Here is a 21,624-nt window from a genome sequence, read left to right as displayed (position 1 = left end):
ATAACCAAGCCTACCCATATTTTACTTTCTAAATTGACATTGATTACTAACTCCCTCATGTCACTTCCTTAGTAATACATAATCCCGAGATCCGTTCATTATTGCTAAAACTCTAATTTTCCATAGCTCTAAATTTTTACTAGGAAAAACCAAAAAGAAACATTAGAATAGGAACCTATCTTCCCCATTTTATCTTTATGTACCATTTGTTAGAATTTAACTTGTATCTATCATTTCAAATTAATTTGATCGCCACTCATATTGCTCCTTGTGGATTCGACCCCGACTTAAAAATTGGGTAAATATATTGACGATGGCCACCTTGCTTTTAATTTTACATGTAAGTTGAGCGTTATAAAAAATGGCATCGTTGCTGGGGAACAATTTGACGTACTAAGATAGTTTGAAATTTTAGTATACATGCTTGAATTTAAGCTTGTATATAAGTGTTTGTGATTTTCTTTGTAGGTAGATTTTGTTTTATTTTTACTTTTCTAATAGCTATGACCAAAGGCTACTAGCCATTTTGGATCAGTTGGATACAATAGGGGATAATCTAGAACACATACATAAAGAATGGACAAGTGTCAAGAAGGATGTAATAGACAAAAAAAGAAAAGTTTGAAACAATCATTACCATGTCTATTACCCAAGATGAAGCTTGTCAATAAGACAAACCAAGCTATGATGATGATCTTGGTAGAGAAAAATCCTCGGCGGCTTCCCAATCATCCAACTCATATGAGGAAGAAAAAGCCAAAAAAAAGACATGAGCTTAGAGTTAAGAGAAAAATCAATGAAAATCTCTTACAACGACTATAGCTCACTTAGGGTTGAATATTCTTTTGAGGAGGATAACCCAAAATTATATGTTGGACCTCGTTCAACAAACTTTTCAATACTTGGCTTAGAGGATGTGATGAGGATCCATCCTTTTGAACAAATGAAGGATTGTGCAGAGGCGGAGTCCGACTCTTCTATTTTGGAATTTGACATTCCAAGGGAGCCCATGGAAACCCATCCATCAATAGCCAAGTAACTTAACTTCCGATGTACAAGGAATGGCCTATTGATGAACACTCTTTTACCCACGGAGCCAATCCAAAAGATCAACATAAAGTTAGGTAAAAGTTTTAAGTCTTCAAAATAGGGTGATCAAGGATTTCTCTCCATTCCCTCAAATTTTTCACATTTTATCTTGGAAACATTGAATATTCTATCCCTCTGTCACTCATTGCATATTAATAGAAAGCTGGGATGGTGATTCAAATTTTCTAAGTGAAAACATAAAAGAAAGGTGTGGAGGAGTCATGCTACAACCTTAAACTAAGTGCTCAATGGGAGGCAACCCATCATGCCACAAAAAGTAGCACATATCCTTTGACTTATGCATGCTAGGGTAGATTTTTGTTTTTCTTTTATGCATGCACTATCCCTAAAATATGGTGCTACGAGCAATTTTCATTGAAGTTGAGAAATAAACATTTGAAATTGGCAAGTTTAGACCAAGTAGTAAATGCAGAAAACTCTAATGTTTGGTCTCAGTTATCGCAACCATGGTCTATGCAACCGTGATCGCAGAAGCCGCATGACCACGATCGCAAAACTAGGACTATGATCGTAGTCAATTTAGTTTAAAAGACCATCCAATTGTGCATTCCCCCCATGATTCTCTCTCAATTTCTTTCATAATCCCCTCTAATTATTAGCATTCCATTGCATACCCAAGCATAAATTCACCATTTTTCATTACCTAAACTGGTAAGTGGTCAAACTTTCTCTGGTTTTTATATGAAATTGCATCTTTAGAACATGTGGTGTATAAAAAGGCCTAAAATAGTGAATGCATCACTAATTACATATTTGGTTGTAATTTTTACTGTGGTTGGCTGTTATTGTTGGTGTACACGCTAATGGGAAAGTCTTGAGTACCCAAGTTTGAGCTTTAAAAGGTTAAAGTAATCATGTACTCCATATGACTGATTGAATGCCCCAATGCATGTAGTTTGATGTCTTTCAAATTTAGGGGCTACAATCATACACTATAGGCTCAAATGTATTGATTATAATGCTACCATGGCTAGTTAAAATGAGTGATTGGGTTTAAAATTGCATTCTGAACAGTGTACAGAAACTGTCATACCTGGTCTCAGGTACCGCGATCGTGGTCCCGATTATTATGATTGTGCCCCCGTAGTTGCGGTCAGCACTCCTCTATGCCCATAACTTATATTAGATTCTGGCAGATGTCAAAATTCTGTACACCCTTAACGATTCCCAAAACCGCCCATAACACTACCACATGAGTTTGTCTGATTGGTCTAGCATGTTGTTGGTGTAATAATACTAATATTGGCCTATGTTGATATTGATTATAGGTTCTAAGATTTACAATGGGAGATTAAGACCACATCCAATTCATGGCCCCAGAATACAAAAGACAATACTATAATGACCTCATGAGAGCCAAATTATTATTGGAGAGAGGCGTGTGCATCTATAGGGTCCTAGAACAGTATCCAAGATTTTTTGACAGGCTTACTGATTTTGGGTGGATATGATTTTTTCCTGAATCCTTGTTAGGTAAATGAGCAATGGGTATGGTATTTTTATGTAATTTTGAGATCTATCTCTCTTGCAGACCCGATAATGAATATTCGAGGAAAGAATATGCATTTTGGAGTGCAATAGTTTAATGAAGTGCATGTGCTGCAGTATGCTGACATGGAAGACTTCGAAGAAAAGGGCCACATTCCAAGAACCTATATGTCCAACATTTTTGCCCAAACAAAGAGGTTTCTTGGGTTGCTACCAAAAGAGGGATCTCCATGAATAAATTCTCAGCCGAGGTAAAAATCTGGTTGCACATTATCTGCAGCAAACTCTCACTATGTACCCACATGACGTATGTCACTGAGTTGCGAGTTTACATGGTAGCCTGCCTGATAACTGGCATGATTTAAATGTTTTCTAGATTATACTTGAAGAATAAAGGCAATACAAGTTTCAGGGTGGTACATTTCTTCCCATCCCTTCTATTACTACTGAACTGCACAAAAAAGTAGGGTGAAAGAGTTTCCTATAGATACCTAAGTGAAACCAAGTACCCGTATCACTCCTCTCAAAATAAAGGGCAAAGGTGCACCTGAGCACAACAAGAAATAAAAAGTTGAGTCAAATAAGTCAACACCTGAGGAGCCTAAATCTCGTAGGCCATCCACTAGTCTTTTAGATGATTGGGTGTTGATGATAGGGCTATTAGAGAGAAAGTTGTTAGCAGGTTTGCCTTAAGGACTAGGGGAGCCATCCACTAGGCGTCATTTATATATATTTATTACAGATTATGAGAAAAAACAAGAAGGAACATGAGACAAAGGGTGCTAAAGCATCCATCCGAGAATGAGCTTATTCAATAGTTACTACATCTCACAGGGATCTCTAGGTGTCATATAAGAAGATATTAAAGAGAGAGAAGGAAAGAGAAATATTCTTCAACGAAATATGGAATGGGGTTAAGGGCCTGTGGAAGGCCCTGAAACCTAATGCCAAACTCCCTTCTTCTAGGCTTGATAGTGATGATGAAGCACCTGCTGAGTGGTCAAATACCAAGGATAGTGGTGAGGATACAGAACCTATATGAGAGAGCAACTCATGATGCAAATCCAGGGAGACCCTTTTACTTTTGCTTGATTTCACTTGCAATGGGGACATTGCATTCTTATAGTTGGGTTTCCCCCAGATACTTACTTTGATAATTATTTTTGGTTGATGTTTTGGATATTATTTTCATATTAGTTTGGGGATGTGACATTGTTGAGGCACTCTGATGGTGCCCATATTAGATGGATTATCATGTTTTACTCCCAGTTATAATTTTCCACTTTGTAATTTAGTTCTATTTTGATTTGGATTAAACATGACAAGCTTTGCCCTGTGATAGATTAAGTGACGATATTCTAAAGGGTAAAGCATTGTGTTTGAGTTTTGAGACATAGGTACAGGGAATTCTGAGTACCTGTCGCATGAGTGTCCGAAATACAAGGGAATTTTGAGTACCTGTGGCATTTTATTTTGTAAAAGTTGGGTTCACTTTGTACACCATTGTTGAATTCTGAGTAGCCATATGGGTAGTTAGACCATTTTGAGCCAAGATATGATACTAAGGATTTGATTGTAGCCATACTTTAGCAAAGTATCCATAGTGCTATTGCAAAACAAGAAACCCCCTTCATCCAAAAATTTTTAGCATGGAAGTGAGCAATGTTACAACAAATCTTTTTCTCTTTTTGTGGCTCCGTAAATTATTGACATAAAAATAGAGATAAATACTCCACTTCTGTCTCTCGCTGGAGGGACATTTTAACTCCCTTGGTAAATTTTGCATGCCATGTGTGGTGAGATTTTTCCATTCATCTCCTGTACACTTGTGTTATCTAAAACTTTCCCCATTAGTCTTTAAAAACTAATTTTTATTGTATGTGGGCGAAGAAATGACCATAGGACATCTTGTGATTTTAGAACCCACTCTAGCCTAAAAATCCTACCCATGCATAATTAAAATCCCTAGTTACCCACTTTGAGCCTTTAGACCCGTTTATTGGCAAACTCATTACAAGCCGTGTTCCCTTCTTTTTATCACCCTTTTTGAACCGTACACTTCTTGAACTTGAAAATGCAAATTGAGGCTTAAAGCCTATGTTGGGGGTGGTGAAAGTGATGGAAGGAAGTTTAGAGTCACGGAGTATTAGTAAAATGCCTAATATGCCTAAGTGTTGAAGACAAATATTTAGAAAAAAAGGACCTAATAAAGGAATGAATTACACGTAAGTTTCAAGAAAAAAAATGAAAGAAAAGTGGTAAACAAAGGAAGAGAAGTGTAGGCATAAAAAAATAAAGGAAACAAAGAAGAGTGGCCCTTAGTCGAAAAAAGAAGAATTGTAAAGGGTGATGTAGACATTCAAGGAAGGGTGTAGCCATGTTGTTCCTTAATCGTATCCTACCCTAACCCAAAACTACAGTACAAGCTTAGTCCTTTCAGATCTCTAACCATTCTCTTTCTTTGTTGTGGCGATTGAAAATAGGGGCAAACCTTTGGTATGACACTTGTTGCATTGAGATTTCTTTTGTGAGGGGGGAATTTTTTGCACTTAAAAGTCCTTATTACATATTTGGTAGTATCGTGTGTGAAAATTTGCTTTCTTGTGAGTACGGCATATGAGAAAGTTGAGATGAGTGACTCTTTTCACCTTCCGAGCAATGAGGAAAATTGAGTATGGCTTAATTAGGGCAAAATGGAAGCCACCTCTGAATTATTAGTCGTTTTTTCTTAGTTTCTCTTTAAATTCATATGCATCATTGAGTATTATGTTTTATGATAAGGGTTGTAATTAAATTATCCTAGTATATGTGCATAGAGCTACTTGTGGTTGCGACTAAAGTTGAAGACATTATGGCCTTTGAGGCATAAAGTTTGGGAATAAATGATTGTGTCCCATAAAAAGAGGTAGTGTTGCTCGAGGACAAGCAAATGCTTTAAATTGGGGGTGTTGATGAGTGGTAATTTTACCACTCATTCTCACTCAACCTTGATTTGAATGAATAAATGAGACATATTCATGAGTAAATGCACTAATATCCACTCTTTGTAGGTATAGAGTTGCAAAGATAGAAAGAAGTGGATTAAATCTACAATGATCAAAAAGGAGAAGGAAAAGTGCAGCTAAAGACCTGCAACAGAAGAGCCTCGGGTACCGCGGTCGCAGTAGTCAAGAATGGTCAGTTTATCACGGTCGCAGATTGTGTAGCCGTAGTCGCACCCAGACCTGCATGATCACTGCTCAACGGAAGTATTGAGACTAGGGGAAAACTTTAATTGCATGTGTTTATCCCAATTCGAAGAAAATACTCAAACCCCAGCTTTATGGAACACATTCTCTCTTCCTCAATTTTAAGGTTTTAGCTCTAGACTTCATAGCTTCCATCTTTGGAGAAGAAAATGTTGTATAATTTTTAATGAAGATTACATTAGATACTTTCTAAGTGGAAAATTTGCTCACTTTCATTGTTTATATTATGGGAGAGCCAAGTTTGAAGTAACATTCCCTTAGATCTTCAATAATTCAATTCAATAGAGATTATGGGTATGTCTATGCTTATTTATCTTATGTCTAGGTAAATCTCCCTCTTGGGGTAATGTGTGAATATGAGTTTAAGTATGTGTGGGTTGTTATTATTAGTATCTATTTGGTTGTTAATGTTATGGGTTTAATCTTCGCTATGCTATTTTGGTTGGGATTTGACGGGTAAAAGTCCCAAATACCCACTTGTGTTTAATAAGTGAAAGCTCCAAGATTTAGAAAGTTCAAGTCCATCATCAAAATAAGTGTTTTGGGTAAACCTTAGGAATCCACATTATCCTCGACAGAGGGATGTGGAGACCAAACCAATGATAGACAATTATGTGTGTAGTTTGCTAGATTTTCACTATCTTAGACATAAGGGCAAATGTAAGGTTTACTATGACATGGGTATCATCCTAGATATAGGGATTCCTAGATTGAGGTTGTGGTTACCAATTATTGAACACACCTATCAGGTATTCGAAAGAATCAATGGGTGAAAGATTGGTGTTTTGTCGAAAAACTAGCATCAAAATCTATAACCAAGACTACCCATATTTGACTTACTAAATTGATATTGATTGCTAACTCTCATATATCACTCCCTTTGTAATGTATAATCCTGGGATCCGTGCATCATTGTTAAAACTCTAATTATTCAAAGCCCTAAATTTATACTAGGAAAAAAACAAAAGAAACATTAGTATAGGAACATATCCTCCCCATTTTATCTTTTTGTACCATTTGTTTAAATTTAATTTGTATACATCATTTCCAATTAGTTTGATCGTCACTCACATTGTTCCTTATGGATTTGACCTCGACATCCAAGTTGGATAAATATATTGATGACGACCACCATGAACTTAATTTGATGTGTAAGTTGAGTGTTATCAATGTTCTATACAACTATATCACTTTCGATGCTTAAAACTATGATAATATACATATAAAGCTGTTTTGTTGGATTTAAGATGTTTTTGGAATCTTTTGTAGGAAATCAGGATTTATGCTATTTTGTTGGATTTTAAGGTACTTGTTCAATTCCAACGATTGTCCACCTACGGCTGAATCTAGCAAAATCTTCGTATTGTGATAAAAAACGTCATAAAAAAATGAGCAAGTACGTCATTGGAATATTGCTGCTGTGGACACTCCCATAGAACAGCCTTGAAGTGTTCTCAAGCATGATAGAGGTTTTCATTAGGCTTCTATTTGAAAATCCCTATCTCACTACGAAGTCTCACAATCTTTCCTGGTGGAAAGAATCTGATGAGGAACTTTGTGACTAAGTCGTCCTATGATGTAATTTAATTGGTCGGCTCTTCATTCAACCTCTTTTTAGCTTCCCCCAAAATTGAATGGGGAAACAGCGTCAGCCTCACATAATCTGGACTCACCCCAGTTGAAGTGAATGTATCAATAATTTCAATAAAGGTCTGCAAGTGGACTCGTGGATCCTTGTGTGAAATCCCTACAATAAGAAGTTGTCCACGGTCTACTACTAATAAGAAGTTGCACCATATTTTGTTTCAACTCGAAATCCCCCCAACTGTCGTTCTTTGAATTGGGGAAGTCAAGTTCGTCAAAAATGGAACTGCCACTTCCCTCATAGTCCTTTGGGCTGCTTGTTCTTCAGCCATTGGAGCAGTACCCTCTTGGTCTTTTTGGATTTGAGGAATTCTAAGGAGAAGGATTGTTTCTATCCTACCTTAGTGAAAGTTTTTCTCGGGTTCAGGGCTTGGTTTTACAATCTCTCGATCCCTTGCCAGCTTATCAACCTACAAACCTATTTCCTGCAATAACAAAACCAAGACTAATAGTAAAAACACCAAATAAATATAAAAGTAAACCCAAAATAAACAATTGCAAAAAAACAAGTCCCCGACAACGATGCCAAAAAATTAACAATGCCCACGTAAGTGTACGTGGTTTTATGAAGTGGTAAAGTGGCCTAATTAGAGCCAAGTATCGTTCCCACAGAGACTTGATTTAACAATGATTCAATTTTAGTTCACTGTTTAGATTAATTTAGTGCAAAAGTAATCAAAAGATAATTTGGAAATTTGTAATTAAAACTAAAGTAATAATGCATAAATAAAAGTACTTGGAACAATCAGTGAAGAAAAGCCCAGAATTAAAGCACTCCGAACCATCATACTATGTTTTGAATTTCATCAGCTAAATTGCTTATCTTGGTTGTTGATTAGTACGGCAAATTGCATGATTATGGTTTCCCAACCTCTAATCTTTTACCTAATATGGACATTACAACTGCCTCATTGGTAGTTACTCAATTCCAGCGCTTGACCACCTGCAGCTAAATCTAGAAAAATCTTCGTATTGTGATCAAGAGCTTCTACAAAAGTATGAGCTAGTACTTCATTGGAATGTTGGTAGTGTGGACACTCCCGTAGAACAGCCTTGAAGCATTCTCCAGCGTGATAGAGGTTTTCATTAGGCTTCTATTTGAAGATCACTATCTCACTGCGAAGTCTCGCAATCTTGCCTGATGGAAAGAATCTGATGAGGAACTTTGTGGCTAAGTTGTCCTATGATGTGATTTAATTGGCTGGATACGTATTCAACCACCTTTTAGCTTCCCCCAAAAGTGAATGGGGAAACAGTGTTAGCCTCCAAAATCTGGACTCACCCCAATCGGAGTGAATGTATTAGTAAGCTCAATGAAAGTTCCAAGTGAACTTGTGGATCCTCGTGTGAAAGCCCTGCAAACAGTCCACTGCTAATAAAAAACTACCCAATATTGTGTTTCAACTCAAAATTCATCCTAGCTGCCAGTCTTTAAATTGGGGAAGCCATGTTTGTCAGAAGTGGGATTGCCACTACCCCCATTGTCCTTCAGGCTGCTTGTTCTTCAGCCATTGGAGGAGTAGTCTATTGGTCTTCTTGGATTTAAGGAATTCTGGGGAGAAAGATTGCTTCTATCCTATATTTAAGAAAGTATGGCTTGGGTTCAGGGCTTGGTTATACCAACCCCCGATCCCTTGCCATCTTATCAACCTACAAACTTGTTTCCAGCAATAACAAATCCAAGACAAAGCATAAAAATACCAAATAAATATAAAAGTAAAACTAAAATAAATAATTGCCAAACTACAAGTCCTCGACAACGGTGCCAAAAACTTGACAGTGCCCAAGCGCACACGCAAGTGTACAGGGTCTTATCAAGTAATAAAGTAGCATAATTAAAGCCAAGTATTGATCCCACAGAGACTTAATTTAACAACGATTCAATTTCAGTTCACTGTTTAGATTAATTTAGTGCAAAAGTAAAGTTTGGAAATTGGTAATTAAAACTAAAGTAATAATTCGTAAATAAAAGTAATTGGAACAATCAATGGAGAAAAGCCCAGGGTTAAGGCACTCCGAACAATGAACTATGTTTTGAATTTCATCCACTAATTTGCTTAGCTTGTTTATTGATTCCTAGGGTTAATTGAAGGAATATAGTTTTCCAATCTCTAATCTTTTACCTAATATGTACATTACAAATACATCGTTAAGCAAGGATGTAATAATCCAATTAAGTGAATTAAATCTATCATCCTATGTTTGAATCAAGTAAGGCATCTAAGTACATCCATGTCTTAGACGCTAAGTTTAATTCTTTATTTTATAAAAGAATAAAAACCCAAACTTTATTTTTTCCCATGTTCTATTTCCCTATTCCCTCTCCCGAGATCAAGAGGTCGACAATATATGTATTTTATGGGTGATCAGTCCATAAAATAATTAAATTAATAATAAACAAACAACCAAATATGATAAGAAAAATTAATCAAAATTAATCCAAAACAATAGTAATCATGTTCTTAGCTTTAACCCCAGAAAAAGAGTTTTTAGCCGATAATATTCATAATCATGATCCAAATAATTTAATACATGATATAAAAAATTAAAAGCTAAATAAGTAATTAAAACCTAATAAAAAACCGTGTAGCAGGTCCATAATTTTACCATTACCGTGTCCAGGTGTTCCTCCATATATTTCCACCACCAAATTATAGATAAAGTGTCCAGATGTCCATTTGTATATCTATTATATGATATTTCTTATCCCATAAGGAAATGGGATTTAAAATATTCCCACCCAAAGTCCTTAAGTTGCATGCCAACAATTTGTTTTAAAATTAGACAATGTCATGTGCCCCCATTTAATTTAATAGTGCAATGTGATCCTCGCATCGCAACTTATGAAAATGAGAAATGTATGTCACGACGCGATTTCTGAAAACAAGAAATGGAGGTCACGACGTGAGCAAGTCGCGAGAGCTCACTGAAAGTTGCATGCAAAATTTTTGTATGTTTTTTGTAGTGTGTTTTCAATAAATTTCGAGCCTTTTTATCATCAATATATCACTGTATTCAGTTCACAAAGCCTCCTATAATATCACAGATTACAAATTAGAGATTAAAACAGCACAATAACCTTAATGACGAATCAAAACAAGATCTAAGATAAGGCAAATTCGCAATGATTTTCACTTTTATGTACCAACTCTTGACTTAATCATATTGAACTTTGCGCATTAAAAAAAAGTTGTTTCACTTATAATTACATACTTAAAATATTTGAAAAAAATTAAACATATTAGAATCCACTGAGACCAACTAAACACACACCTAGCTAAAGCTAGTAAAACAAGTTTTTCGAATTAAACTCTAAATAACTAAATTAAGGACAAACTTGTTTGAAAACAACTTTGAACATTGTAATCATGTACTTGGACACTTAAATGCTTATTTATATGATATTAATACATAAAACAAATGAATTACTCTCAAAACAAGGCGAAATAAGCTAGAATAATGACACCGAAGTGTATAAAACCACCTCATATCATGACCCCACACTTAAAATCTTGTTCGTCCTCGAACAACTCTTTACTCTAAGCATAAAAATCTGAGGTGACGCTACACTTCTAGTAAAATAAAGACACTCAAGCTAGTACTACAATGCCTACATGGGATACAAGTTTCTACACAAAGCATGTTATTTACACAATTGATAGCTCATGAACACTGCTCCAAAACATCCTAGCCTCAAGAATTGACTCACCGAAGTGGAAAACTCATGCTTATCATTCAATCAAGGACATCATACAAATTACTCATATTCATTAAACATGTTCCTTCACCACAAGAGAGTTACCCAAATTCACTCACAATAATGCAATTTGTAACATAATGGGTACAAGCATAAAGTTACGCTCAGTCTCACTAAGACTTCACAAGTTACACTAGAGGAACCATAAGCTTTCCCTTAGTTTAGTGCTCTACTAATATCAGAATGATGAACTTAGTATCAAATAGGTCTTTTCTGGGTTTACCAAAGAAAATAAGCTAAAGGATCAAATGGGTTTAACTAGGATAATGCACAAATGGTATGAAAAATAGAAGTTATAAAACAAGGTTATCAAAGAAATGCCTAAATCATCTCCTAAACCCACACTCTCTATTTCTCTTTACACAGACACCGAGCAAGTTCAAGATATCACATGCATCAAGAAATATACAAAAATCTCACATGCATATGGTACATGCTTGACTCCCATAGTATCATCATAGACTCCCAACCAAACAATAGCACAAATTCAATTTAAGCCAACATTTAAAAGAGTCACAAAACTTGAGCCTAAGAGTCTCAAAAGTAGTAATTCGCAAAATCAACATGCTTTTACCAAACAAAACACTTGCACCATGTAATCAAAACTAGCTCCAACAAGAATATCTTACACCAATTGTTTTTAAATTGTGCCAAAATTTGAAAAATTTTCCACCCCAAAATTAAAAATCTACTTTGTCCCCAAAGTGAATTTTTAAAATAAGAGATAGAAATAATGTCTGAGGCCTCTAGGCCTAGCTAGTAGCATCTTTACACATTAAGGAGGTCCTAGAACCCCACACTTAGTCATTGCCATGCTCCAAGCACATGTTTATGGTACTCAGACTTCCCATTAACGTGTGACTCAATCAAAAACAAAAACTACTTGAAATAAAACTAAATAGAAAACATACCTAATTAACTTGGGTTACCTCCTTAGCAACGCCTAATTTAGTGCCGCAGAATGGCCTATATCAACTCAACTATATTCTTTCATACTTTTATTCCCTTTTGGGAGCTATTTTTTCATTTGTTTCTGACCTCTTAAGTTTGCACTCTTAAGGTCAACATCTCTCTTTACTTCAACCTTTGTCATGTTGGGAAACAGTGAATTCAACTTGGGCTGCTTAATCAGGTACTTTGAAGTAATTTTTGGTGGATTAATCACCCAACTTTTCCTCTTCAATAACATTGATCGCACACAAATCTTTAATTTGGGTTTTTAAAATGGGTGTTTTTTAAAGATAAAATACCACCTCTTCATCATCTACCCTGATCTTGAGCATGCCTTCTCTAACATCTATCAAGTCCCTCCCCTCGGTTGCTAAAAATAGATGACCCAAGATGATTGGTACCTATTTGTCTGCCTCAAAATAAAGAACTAAAAAGTTAGTGGGTATAATGAATTTGCCACCCTCTATGAGGACGTCCTCCATTTCGCCTTTTGGATATATTATGGATTCTCTTGCAAGCTACATAACCACTGGTGTCGATTTAGGCTCCCCTAAGCCCAATATTTTAAATAGTGATAGAGGCATCAAATTAATTCTCATCCCTAAGTCACTCAATGCATGGACCACTTTACTCCCAATTTGAAAGGGATAGCAAACTTCCCTTTATATTTCAATTTCTTTGGGATTTTTGTGTCATCAAAATACTACACTCTTTAGTGAGCGTTATAGCTGCCACATCCTGCAGTTTCACCTTATTTTCTACCACATCCCTTAAGTACACTGTATACTTGGGCATACTCTGCAAAATATCTAAAAAAGGTAAATTAATATGAAGCAATCTGAATGTGTCAAATAACTTTTTAAACAATGCATCCTTCTTCGCTTTTATGTGTCTCTGAGGGAAGGTTAATGGCAATGTCTTCTTTACTTCTGATTCAACAACTTTTGGTTTCAAGTACTCGGACTTTCTTGAATTATCAGCAACTTTTTTAGAAACCTGTTGAGTCACCACCTCAGCATCTACCTTCTTTATTACCTTAGGAGGTTCTTATGGAAGCTCTTTACCACTTCTTAAGGTGATTTTCATAACCTATTTTGGAGTTTCTGTGTCGGTTGGCAAACCACCTTAAGGTATACTATTCATTGCCTATAATAATTGGACCATTTAAAACTTTAAACTTCTTGTGTCCACTTATTGATTTTGTAATTCTGCCTTTTAACTTTTCATATCCACAACCAATTGTGGTTGACCAACAAATATTTTTTTTAATATTTCTTCCATGTTGCTTGTTGACTGATTTGATTGGGCCTGTAACTATGGGGCATTCCATAACTGATTTGGTGGCTGAGTCTTCCACTTTATGTTGTAGGTATTTCCATAATTTGTCCATTGAGCATTGCCTACATACATCACAAATTTCAGATTTGAAGCACACATGATAGCCACATGACCACTATTTCCGCATACTTCACCCCAACCTGCAGCTTGTTGAATGGAATTCACTGTGGTTGCAGGATGTGCTACAACTAATTTTATGCTACTGAACTGATTGTTGATTAAATTTTGTAATGCAAAAACCTATGCTAATAATGTTGTGAATTGGTCCACCTCTAGTACACCTGCATTTCTTTTCATGGCATTTCTAGAATCTGAATGCCACTCTGGATTTCCTTGTACTATGTGGTTCAGCAATGTGTATAGGTCATCATAAGTCAATTCTAACAATTGACCACCTATGGCAATTCTAACAATTGACCACCTATGGTTGATTCTAGCAAAATCTTTGTATTGTGATCAAGAGCTTCTACAAAAGAATAAGGAAGTACCTTATTAGATTGTTAGTAGTGTGGAAACTCCAATAGAAAAGCCTTGAATAGTTCACAATCATGATAGAGGTTTTTATAAGGCTTCTATTTGAAGCTCACTATCTCAGTGTGAAGTCTCGCAGTCTTGCCTGATGGAAAAAATCTGATGAGGAATTTTCTGCCTAAGTCATCCTGTGATTTAATTGAATTGGCCGGCTCCATATTCAACAAACTTTTAGATTCCCCCAAAAGTGAATGGGGAAATAGTGTCAGCCTCACATAATCTGGACTCACCGTAGTTGGAATAAATGTATCAGTAAGCTCAATGATGGTCTGTAAATAGACTTGTGGATCATCATGAGAAAGCCCTACGAACTCTTCATTGCTAATAAAAAGTTGCACCATATTTTGTTTCAACTTGAAATTCCCTCCAACTGTCGGTCTTTTAATTAGGGAAGTCAAATTTCCCAGAAGTGGGACTGCCACTTCCCTCACCGTCCTTCAGGTGGCTTGTTCTTCAGCCATTGGAGCAGTAGTCTCTTAGTCTTCTTGGATTTGAGGAATTTTGGGGAGAAGAATTGCTTCTATCTTGTGTTGGTGAAAGTATTGCTTGGGTTCAAGGCTTTTTTTTGCAATATCTCATTCGCTTGCTAGCTTATCAACCTACAAACTTTTTTCCTGCGATAAAAAAAACAGGACCAATCGTACAAACACCAAATAAATATAAAAGTAAAACTAAAATTAACAATTTCCAAAATATAAGTCCCCGACAATGGTGCCAAAAACTTGACAATGCCCAAGCGCACATGCAAGTGTACCTGGTCTTATAAAGTAGTAAAGTGGCCTTATTAAAGCCAAGTATCAATCCCACAAAGACTTGATTAAATAACGATTCTATTTCAGTTCACTATTTAGATTAATTTAGTGCAAAAGTAACCAAAAGTGAGTTTGAAAATTGGTAATTAAAACTAAAGTAATAATGCGTAAATAAAAGTACTTGGAAAAATTAAGGGAGAAAAGCCCAGGGTTAAAGCACTCCGAACCGTCATACTATGTTTTAAATTTCATCCACTAATTTGCTAATATTGGTTGTTTATTCGGAGGGATAATTGCATGATTATGGTTTCCCAACCTCTAATGTCTTACCTAATATAGACATTACAACTAGATCATTGAGCAGAGATGTAATAATCCAATTAAGTAAATTAAAGCTATCATCCTACATTTGAATCAAGTAAGACATCTAAGTACATTCTTGTCCTAGACGCTAAGTTTAATTCTTTATTTTATTAAAGAATAAAAACCCAAACACTGTTTGGTCCCATGTTATATCTCCCTATTCACGCTCCCGAGATCAAAAGATCGACAATATATGTATTTATGTGAGATCAAATGATAAAATAATTAAATTAAGAATAAACAAACAACAAAATATGATAATGAAAATTAATTAAAATTAATCAAAAATAATAGCAATCATGCTCTTGACTTTAACCCCAGAAAAAGTGTTTTTAGGCGATAATATTCATAATCACGATCTCAATAATTGAATACATAATATGAAAAATAAAAAGCTAAATAAAGTAATTAAAACCTAATAAAGAATCGTGTAGCAGCTACCCAATTTTGCCAATAACGTGCCTAGGTGTTCCTCTAAAAATTTCCACCACCAAATTATATATAATGTGTCCATCTTTCTATGTGTATATCGATTATATGGTATTTCTAATCGCAATAGGAAATGGGATTGAAAAGATTCACACCCAAAGTCCTTAATTTGTGTGCCAACAATTTGTCTTAAAATTAGACAATGTCCTGTGTTGTGTTGTCGCATTTAATTTAACCGTTCAACGTGTTTGTCGCGTCGCAAATTCTGAAAATGATAAATGTATGTTGTGAAATGACTTCTGAAAATAAGAACCGGAGGTCATGACGTGATTAAATCGCGAGACCTCACTGGAAGTTGCGTGCAAAATTTTGGTTAAGTGTTGAACATCCCTCCTTTTTTCATGCCTTTTATAGTGTATTTCCAATGAATTTCGATCCTTTTTATCATCAATATATCACTGTATTTAGTTCAAAAAGCCTCCTAAAATATCACACACCACAAATTAGAGATTATAAAAATACAATAACCTCAACAACGAATCAAAACAACAGCTAAGATAAGGCAAATTGGCAATGATTTTCACTTTTATGTTCCAACTTTTGACTTAATCATATTAAAATTTGAGCATTACAAATAAGTTGTTCCACTCATAATTATATATTTAAAATATTTTAAATAAATTAAACACATTAGAATCCACCGAAACCAACTAGACACACACCTAGCTAAAGCAAGTAAAACTAGTTTTATGAATTAAACTCTAAATGACACAATTAAGAACAAACTTATTTGAAAACACTTTGAACATTGAAATTATGTAATTGGACACTTAAATTCTTATTTATATCATATTACAGTATAAAGCACACGAATTTCTCTCATAATAAGGTGAAATAGGCTAGAATAATGATACCGAAGTGTATAAAACCACCTCAGATTAAGGTCTTAAAAATCTCTCTAATCCCTTCTCAGTTTCCACTCCTGTGGGTTAATCAGTTGTTGCAAGACATGTCTATAAGAGGTTTCCTATCACCATCATCAATAAAGTCACACTAGCAGACCTAATAGAGATAGACATGGTAGATTTTGATGTCATTCTGGGTATAGAATGGCTCTATTAATGCTATGCCTTAATAGATTGCCTTTCCCGTGTGGTGAAGTTTTAATTTTCTGATAAAGCATTTCTTAAGTAAAAGGGTGGTTCTGTGTCACCTAAAGGTCATTTCATCTCTTATCTTATGATCAGAAAGTTAATATCAAAAGGGCTTCTATATTTTTTAGTTTGAGTAAATTATACAAAGTCTAAAGCCCCGACAGTTTAATTACTTTGTGTAGTCAGCGATTTTAATGAAGTTTTCCCAAAAGATCTGCCAAGGCTACCTCTAAATAGAGAAATAGAATTTTGTATTTATTTTTTTCCTGATACTTAGCCCATCTGTTTTTTCTATATCGTATGACTCCGTCTTAAATTAAATATTTAAATAAATATCTTAAGGACCTCTTAGGCAAATGTTTCATAAGACCCGTTATCTCTTAATGGGGCGCTCCAATCATTTTAGTGTGCAAGAAAGATGGCACTCTCAGAATATATATTGATTATAAACAGCTAAAAAAGGTTGCCTTTAAGAACAAGTATCCCATTACTAGAGTCGATGATTTTTTTGATCAGTTTCAGGGAGCCTGATGGTTCTCCAAGATTAACATTAGGTTAGGATACCATCAGTTGAAAGTTTGGGAGCAAGACATTCTGAAATAGCTTTTCGAATGGGTTACTAGCATTTTGAGGTTGTGGTTATGTTTTTTGGACTGACTAATGCTCCTGTAACTTTCATTGACATAATGAATAAAGTTTTTAATTAGTACTTGGACATATTTTTCATTGTCTTTATAGATGACATACTAGTGTATTCCAGGAGTGAGAAAGAGTATCTAGATTATTTAAGAATAGTGTTGCAAACCCTCCAAGACTGTCAATTGTATGCAAAGTTTGGTAAATGTGAGTTTTTGTTGGAATATATTACCTCTTTAAGGCATGTCATTTCTAGGGCTGGTATTTATGTAGATTCTCAAAAGAGAATACAGTGAAGCTCTGGCCTACACTCATCACTCCCTCCGATATCCAGAGCTTTTTAGGTTTTGCTAGATATTATAGAAAATTTGATTAAGGATTCTATTATATAGTTGCACCATTGACTAATTTGACCTAAAATAAAGTGAAGTTCATATGGTTAGATAAGTGTTATAAAGTTTCCAAGAGTTGTTGGAGAGATTGACTTTGGCACCGATGTTAGCTCTGCTAGAAGAGCTAGATGGATTCGTAGTATATTATGATGCTTTCAGAGTTAGGTTAGGCTGTGTAATGATGCAAAATAGGAGAGTGATATCATATGCCTCTAGACAACTTAAAGATTACAAAAAAAATTACCCAACTCATGATCTGGAGTTAGCTGCTGTGGGTTTTGCTTTGAAAATTTTAAGGCACAACCTTTATGGTATGAGTGTTGATGTTTTCATTGATCATAAGAGTCTTAGGTATGTATTTTTGCAAAGGAAGATACATATTCTTCATAAAAGGTGGTTGGTGTTATTGAAAGATTATGACATGAATGTGCTCTATCATTCGGGTAAGGCTAACGTAGTGACGGATGCGTTAAATAGGTTGTCTATGGGCAGTGTGACTCATGTGAAGAAGAAAGAATAGGATTTTTCTAAAGAGGTCCACAGGTTTGCTCATTTTAGAGTATGTTTGATCGAGGCTACTGATAGTAAAGTAGTAGTTTAGAACATTTTGTAATCATCTTTGGTAGTGAAAGTGAGGGAAAAACAACACCATGATCCCATACTTAACAAAATATTAGAGGTAGTTCGACAACAGAAGGTTGAGGTTTTCTTCCAAGAGGGAGATGGATACGTCGCTATCAAGGTAGACTTTGTGTTCCAAATGTAGATGGGTTGAGGGAAAGGATACTAGTCGAGACTTATAGTTTGAGGTATTCCATTCATCCTAATACTACTAAGATGTATCGCGACTTGCAAGAAATTTATTGGTGGATTAATATTAAGAGGGACATAGATAAGTTTGTAGCCAAGTGCCCCAATTGTCAGCAAGTTATGGTTGAACACTAAAGGTTGAGTGGAACGTTTAAGAAATTAGTATCCCTACTTGGAAGTAGGAATTAGTGAATATGAATTTCATTACAGGTTTTCCTCATACACGACGCCATCATGATTCAATTTTGGTCATAGTAGATCAAATGACTAAGTCAGTTTATTTCCTACCTGTTAAGACCTTAGATACCACAGAGTATTATACTAAAATATCTATTCGTGAGTTAGTAAGACTTCATGGGATGCCTTTATCCATCATTTAAAAAAAAGGTATGCTGTTTACTTCATAGTTTTGGTAGTCTTTTTAGAAGGGCATTGGTAAAATTGTTAAGCATAGTACTGCATTTTATCCGCAAACCGATAGTCAGGCTAAGCATATAATTCAGACATTATAAGATATGTTAAGGGAATATGTGTTAGACTTTAAAGGAAGTTGGTATAACCTTCTACCATTGATTTAGTTGCAAATAGTAGTAGTTATTATGGTAGCATTTAGATGGCTCTATTTAATGCGTTATATAGGAATAAGTAAAGATCACCTATACGATTGTTTTGGGTTGGTGAAGTAGCCTTGATTCGGCAAGATTCTATTCTTGAAGCAATGGAAAAGTTTCAGTTGGTTTGTGAGAGATTAAAAACTGCTCAGGGCCATTAAAAATCATATGCGGATATAAGAAAGAGAGAAATGAAGTTTGAAGGGGTATTCTTAAAGGTGTTATCTATGAAGGGAATAATAAGATGTAGAAAGAAAGGGAAGTTGAGTCCAATATTTATTGCTCCTTTTGAGATAGTAAAGCATGTAGGAGATGTCGCTTATGAATTGAGTCTTCTAAAAAAAATAGGTACATTTCACCTAGTGTTCCATGTCTTGATGATTAAGAAGTGCATGGGAAATCCGTCCTCAGTAGTTCCCTTAGGGAGTATTTTGGTCAAAGATAACTTGATGTATGAAGAAATTCCTGTTGAGATACTTGATAGGTAGGTCTAAAGGCTAAGAAATAAGGAAATAGTGTTTATGAATGTTCTTTGAAGGAACCAATTAGTTGAAGGGCCCACATGGGAAGCTGAAGCAGACATGATGTCCAGGTATCCAAATCTCTTTTTCTCCTATACCATTCCTACCTAAGGTAAAGTATTATTTCCATCAAGTTCTTTCCCATAAAGTGCGTTTATGTGCTCCCATATTGTGTTTTATGTTGTGAGGAACTGAATTTTTATGATAATGGTAAGCTTGGTTGTAAATATCAATTTGGAGGTTTTTAGTCTTGTCCAAATCCCAAACCTAGATGAGTCACATTCAAGGACGAATGTATAAAAGAGGGAGATATTGTACTACCCTGTGTCTAGAAGTTTTTGTACATCATATGACTTCTCCCTTGATTCATACTAAAATATACGATGGGTATGTTGTAGTTGTATGCAAGAAAGTCTGGCATGGTGGACATTCTTTTGTAGGCATGACTTAACCCCTAGAAGTCATCAACTAGGGTATGAGTCATATGAAGGTCAGTCATTAGTTCATCACTATAGCTTTCCTAAGATCCCAACCAAGCTACGAGTGGGGGGATAAGAGTCGTATAATGATGATACCAGTCATAGGCGGGACTCGTATGTTGACTAGTATGTACCATCCTAGATTCTACCAAGCTTACGAGTTTATGGGCATAGTCATACCGTTCCATACGAGTCCAATGGTTGATTCGTAAAGACTAATGGCCAATTTCTATAAAGTTCATCTAATGGATTTTTGGTCTTTCCTTTTTTATAACATCCCATCCACGACCTATAACCCCCAAAGACACGTTATTTTCCTCTATTCCTCAATCAAATAATTAAACTTACCTTCTCCTGTCTTAAAGAACATCAAGATTAGGGCTCCTCACCAAAAATTCATCCTTTAAGTTTCAAGGTTCAAACTCTGTTCACAAGTTAAGAAAATTTTGGTATGTGGACTTTATGAACAAGGTTATTCTTTCTTCCTTTTGCCCAAATTTTGGTATGTGGGGTTTATGAACAAGGTTAGTAAAGATTTTTTAAACTAAATGTTATGACTAACAAAGTTTATTATTGCTTTATTATGCATGTTTATGATTTAGCAGTCTTTGTTGTATTCAAGTTCAAGGTCATTCATTTGACATGCATCATTTGAAAGTTTATATGAATATTAACTTATCATTTTACTTATGCATTCACCCCACATACTCAGTAAATTCCAGAGGTACTAACCCACATATAGGTCTATGTACTACATTATCTTATAATATAGGTTTTGCTGCTCGTTTCCAGTAGAACGACTGACTATGGGCATCATTACCTGCATCCCAACTACTAGTGAGTCCTCATATTCTGAGGACCCAGTTTATCAAACTCTTGTTAGTTGATGAAGTAGTCTAGTTATTTGATTTCTATTTCTTTTTGAGTCAGCTGGGTTCTGTCCCCGTGGATCTATAGTCATAAGTAGAGGCTTGTCAAACTATTCATGTTTTCATCTTAAAGAGTTGATAAATAATTGAAAGTTAAAGACTCTTATTAAGATATGAGATCGTTTACCTTCATTTTCTACCTATGTTAGTTAACTTCTTATGTGAGTTTAAGTATACATTATGGGTTAGTTAGGACTACCCATAGGCTTGAGCACCATGTGACTTCTGGGGGTACTTCCGGGGCATTACATCAAGAATTATAAAGTATTTTACCCACCCTGCCTTCACTTGATGTTCCAAATATCCCAATGAACCAAATTTAGAAAATCGCCAAATCAAATAATCTAATTCATTAATGCCTGTACCTTAGAAGAAATCACCTCCAGACCTCAACAAGAACCTGTATTAAATCAGCCTACTGAGTCCTCTCTAGAAATCCAAAACCCTTAAAAGAGTTTGTACTTTTTGAAACATTCAAAAT

The sequence above is a fragment of the Capsicum annuum genome, chromosome 10, assembly GCF_002878395.1.
Source record: "Capsicum annuum cultivar UCD-10X-F1 chromosome 10, UCD10Xv1.1, whole genome shotgun sequence".
Taxonomy (NCBI): Eukaryota; Viridiplantae; Streptophyta; class Magnoliopsida; order Solanales; family Solanaceae; genus Capsicum; species Capsicum annuum.
The sequence above is the reverse complement of the archived record's forward strand: the minus strand, read 5'-3'. Positions refer to the sequence as shown.